The following is a 5623-nucleotide window of genomic DNA, read 5'->3' on the forward strand; positions in this document are numbered from 1 at the left end:
ACACAGAATTGTTACTCAGGGACACAGAATTGTTACTCAGGGACACAGAATCGTTGAATTAAAGAGTATGTCAGACAACATGCAGAGGAGTGGCAGAGGAGGCAATGTTTTAGGAGCGAGCAGACGTGGCAGCAGAGGAAGGGGTCGAGGCAGCAGTATTCGCAGCCAGAGGCCAGTGCTCCCGGTGTCATCCAGCGGTCGTGTCTCCACCGACAACCCTGCCGTCATCGATTGGTTGGCTCGGTCGTCTTCCTCTTCCCAGGTCACCTCTGACACCTACAGCCAGCGGTCGGTGGGTACGTCAGACACAACCGTTAGTTGGCATGGCCCGGGACCAAGCCCACTGAAATCACGTGTCCTCTACCTGCCCCTGTCCTTTGGTGTTCCCTCACCAAGCGAAGTATCACATGCTGTGGGCTCAGCCCCACTGTACAGTGAGGAAGAGCTAACAGAGGGCGGTCAGGAACGGGGGGAGACATCCCCCTTTTCAGCAGCCAGGCGAAGAAGTAGTGGCGAGGAGAGTGGCTCGGTAGCCGGTCTAGAGACAGGTCTGTCTCCTGACCCAGACGCAGCCGAGGGGGCTAGTAGTGAGGCAGAGACCCTACTTGATGATGAGGAGGTTGATCGCACTTGGCAGCCTCGTAGTCATCAGGCAATTTCTTCTGCATCATCAGGAGAAGAGGGTGGCAGCTTGGCAGCGAGCGAAACAGTCGGTGGGTTGCCCAGGAGGCAGCAGGGTCGCAGCAGTGTCAGTGGAGCCAAACGGCCACGGAGTAGAGCACCAGCTCCACTGCAGCCTACCACCACGGCCAGTAGTGGTGCCGGTGTGCACGGAGGAAGTAGCAGTCAGCCAGTGAGGAGTATCGGGGGCAAAGTTTCCTACTCGGCGGTGTGGCAATTTTTCGTCAAGCCGCCCGAGGAAGTAAACGTAGCCGTATGACGACTATGTGGCCAGAAAGTCAAGCGTGGCCAGGGGGCCCATGTTGGGACTACAGCGTTGCGGCAGCATATGCAGCGTCACCATTTGGTGGCCTGGGAAAACCGTGATAAAGATACGGCGGTTCTGCCCGCCCCAGCCCCCGCTCCATCACCCGCTCCGTTACTTGCTCCGTCACCCGACGTCAATCGCCCTCCATCAGCCAGTCAAGGCTCCAACACCTCTGCTGAGGGGAGTTGTCGCTCGTTGGCATCTTCCGCTCGTTCAGATGCTCCTTCTCCTGCTACTCCTCTTCACGGATTCCGTCAGCAGTCTTTCTTGGAATCCGTTTCCAAGAGACAACAGTTTGCGAGCACGCACCCGACGGTGCAAAAGCTGAACGTCCTCCTGTCCAAGTTGCTGGTGCTGCAGTCCCTCCCTTTCCAAGTGGTGGACTCAGCACCTTTCCGAGAAATGATGGCTTGTGCCGCGCCGCGGTGGAGAGTGCCAAGCCGTCATTTCTTCGCCAAAAAGGCAGTGCCAGCCCTGCATTCACATGTAGAAGAGATGGTGGGCCAGTCTTTGAGCATGTCGGTCTCTGCCAAAGTGCACGGCAGCGCCGACGTGTGGAGCTGTAACTACGGTCAGGGACAGTACATGTTATTTACGGCCCACTGGGTGAACGTGGTGCCGTCACAGCCGCACCAGCAACTTGGACAGGTCACGCCGCTTTTGCCTCCACGTTTGCACGTCCTTGGTCCGGCAAAGATGTCCGCCTCTACCACCTCTTCTTCCGCCGTGTCCTCAGCCGCCACCCCCGTGCCAAGTCCCATTACCCGACCGGCATATCACATGTGCAGGGCGCAACGGTGTCACGCTGTGCTGCACCTGGTATGCCTTGGCGAATGTAGTCACACAGGGGAGGAACTTCTCAGTGTAATGAACAGAGAAATCGACAGATGGCTGTCTCCGCGCAAACTCAAAATCGGAACCATGTTGACCGACAACGGAAAGAACATGGTGTCTGCTCTGCGTCAAGGAAGGTTGTGCCATGCGCCATGCATGGCTCACGTGTTCAATCTGGTTGTCAAGCGGTTCCTAAAATCCACCATCCCACTGCAAGACATCCTTAAAATGTCACGTAAACTTTGCATGCATTTCAGCCATTCCTACACCGCAAAGCACACCCTCCTTGAGCTGCAGCGGCAGAACGGAATTGCACAGCATCGCCTGATCTGCGACGTTGCAACAAGGTGGAATTCAACCCTACACATGTTAGACCGCCTTTACGAACAGCGAAAGGCCATCACCGATTTCCTGATGTTACAAGCGGATAAAGGTACTCCCCTGTGTAACTTTGATGTCAGCCATTGGCAGCTCATGCGTGACACCTGCCGCTTGCTCAGGCCCTTTGAGGAGGCCACGCTATTCGTGAGTCGGCAGGACTATGGGATGAACGACGTCATTCCTCTGTTGCACGTCCTGGAACAAATGCTGTTAACAATGGCTGGTCAGGGTGCGGTAGACGTGGCGCACAGATCTCAACGCCACATGACCCCTGTGGGGGCAGGACAGGAAGAAGAGGAGGAGGTAGAGGAGGACATTGGTGCTCAGGAATTATTGAGTGAAATGGGTGGTTTTTCCACTCAGCGGACAGGAGTGGAGGAGCAGGATCATCTGGTAGAGGAGGAGGAGGAGGAGACAGAGGACCCAGACGCACCGTGGCAGTATGCTGTGGAGATGGAGGCAGGGAGTCCCTCGCTTTCCTTGGCACAAATGGCCCATAGCATGCTCGGTTGCTTGCGTAGCGACAGCCGAATAATAACCATCAGACAGAGGGATGACTTTTGGCTGTCCACCTTGTTGGACCCTCGCTACCGTTCAAAAATGGTGGCCTTTTTCACACCTGCTGAGAGGGAGGCCAAAATAACGTACTATAAAAACCACCTATGTAGTCAGTTGGTCTCTGCCTTTGTGCGCCAACGTCCATCCTCAGACACTGTTGGCCCTGTGCGCTCGCATTCCGCTGCCATGGCAGCAGGGGAGGGGTGGGGTGGTAGGAGCAGTGGCAGCTCCACCAGCAGCGGCTGCCTCAGTCTGCAGTCGATGATGAGTAGCTTTCTTCACCAGCGCAGTGAGGAAACTACTAACCAGCCGCAGCAGCAGCAGCAGCAGCAGCAGCAGCATCAGGTGGACCTGGAGCAGGACCTCAAACAACAGGCTTGGGCCTACTTGGACAGCACCCTGCCAACCGAGGTAGACAATCCCCTTGACTACTGGGCAACGAAACTTGACCTTTGGCCCCAACTAGCTGAATTTGCCCTTGAAAGGCTGTCATGCCCGGCCAGTAGCGTGGCATCGGAGCGCGTGTTTAGTGCGGCAGGAGGTATTGTAACTCCGCGGAGGACACGACTGTCCACCCAAAGTGTGGAGAGACTCACGTTTGTGAAAATGAATCAGGCGTGGATTAGTCTGGATTTCAAACCACCAGTTCCTGACACAACTGACTAAATCCGCCATGAATCATGCCTCAAACATGTGCCACTTTCAGGTCTCCTCACACACTGCTGGTGTGTTCCATTTTTTGTCATAGGGTGCTGGCAGATTACGGGCCTCCCATAGCTGCTGCCAGGCCCCTAATCTGCCATGGGCCCCTATACCGCCTCCTCATGCTGCTGCCAGGTCCACAGTCTCTTATGCCATGTGCCACTTTCAGGTCTCCTCACACTGCTGGTGTGTTCAATTTTTTGACATAGGGTGCTGGCAGATTACGGGCCTCCCTTAGCTGCTGCCAGGCCCCTAATCTGCCATGGGCCCTTATATACCGCCTCCTCATGCTGCTGCCAGGTCCAGAGTCTCTCATGGGTCCCTGTACGGCCTCCCATTGCTGCTGTCTCCATCGCCACACTCTGCCATGTGCCACTTTCAGGTCTCCTCACACACTGCTGGTGTGTTGAATTTTTTGACATAGGGTGCTGGCAGATTACGGGCCTCCTATAGCTGCTGCCAGGCCCCTAATCTGCCATGGGCCCCTATACCGCCTCCTCATGCTGCTGCCAGGTCCAGAGTCTCTCATGGGTCCCTGTACGGCCTCCCATTGCTGCTGTCTCCATCGCCACACTCTGCCATGTGCCACTTTCAGGTCTCCTCACACTGCTGGTGTGTTGAATTTTTTGACATAGGGTGCTGGCAGATTACGGGCCTCCTATAGCTGCTGCCAGGCCCCTAATCTGCCATGGGCCCCTATACCGCCTCCTCATGCTGCTGCCAGGTCCAGAGTCTCTCATGGGTCCCTGTACGGCCTCCCATTGCTGCTGTCTCCATCGCCACACTCTGCCATGTGCCACTTTCAGGTCTCCTCACACACTGCTGGTGTGTTGAATTTTTTGACATAGGGTGCTGGCAGATTACGGGCCTCCTATAGCTGCTGCCAGGCCCCTAATCTGCCATAGGCCCCTATATACCGCCTCCTCATGCTGATGCCAGGTCCAGAGTCTCTCATGGGTCCCTGTACGGCCTCCCATTGCTGCTGTCTCCATCGCCACACTCTGCCATGTGCCACTTTCAGGTCTCCTCACACACTGCTGGTGTGTTGAATTTTTTGACATAGGGTGCTGGCAGATTACGGGCCTCCTATAGCTGCTGCCAGGCCCCTAATCTGCCATGGGCCCCTATATACCGCCTCCTCATGCTGCTGCTAGGTCCAGAGTCTCTCATGGGTCCCTGTACGGCCTCCCATTGCTGCTGTCTCCATCGCCACACTCTGCCATGTGCCACATTCAGGTCTCTTCACACTGCTGGTGTGTTGAATTTTTTGACATAGGGTGCTGGCAGATTACGGGCCTCCTATAGCTGCTGCCAGGCCCCTAATCTGCCATGGGCCCCTATATACCGCCTCCTCATGCTGCTGCCAGGTCCAGAGTCTCTCATGGGTCCCTGTACGGCCTCCCATTGCTGCTGTCTCCATCGCCACACTCTGCCATGTGCCACATTCAGGTCTCTTCACACTGCTGGTGTGTTGAATTTTTTGACATAGGGTGCTGGCAGATTACGGGCCTCCTATAGCTGCTGCCAGGCCCCTAATCTGCCATGGGCACCTATACCGCCTCCTCATGCTGCTGCCAGGTCCAGAGTCTCTCATGGGTCCCTGTACGGCCTCCCATTGCTGCTGTCTCCATCGCCACACTCTGCCATGTGCCACTTTCAGGTCTCCTCACACACTGCTGGTGTGTTGAATTTTTTGACATAGGGTCCTGGCAGATTACGGGCCTCCCATAGCTGCTGCCAGGCCCCTAATATGCCATGGGCCCCTATATACCGCCTCCTCATGCTGCTGCCAAGTCCAGAGTCTCTCATGGGTCCCTGTACGGCCTCCCATTGCTGCTGTCTCCATCGCCACACTCTGCCATGTGCCACTTTCAGGTCTCCTCACACTGCTGGTGTGTTGAATTTTTTGACATAGGGTGCTGGCAGATTATGGGCCTCCTATAGCTGCTGCCAGGCCCCTAATCTGCCATGGGCCCCTATACCGCCTCCTCATGCTGCTGCCAGGTCCAGAGTCTCTCATGGGTCCCTGTACGGCCTCCCATTGCTGCTGTCTCCATCGCCACACTCTGCCATGTGCCACTTTCAGGTCTCCTCACACACTGCTGGTGTGTTGAATTTTTTGACATAGGGTGCTGGCAGATTACGGGCCTCCTATAGCTG

Source organism: Staurois parvus, unplaced genomic scaffold (assembly GCF_062004578.1).
Source record: "Staurois parvus isolate SC_StPar_1 unplaced genomic scaffold, SC_StPar_1.0 ptg000454l, whole genome shotgun sequence".
In the NCBI taxonomy this organism is placed as follows: domain Eukaryota; kingdom Metazoa; phylum Chordata; class Amphibia; order Anura; family Ranidae; genus Staurois; species Staurois parvus.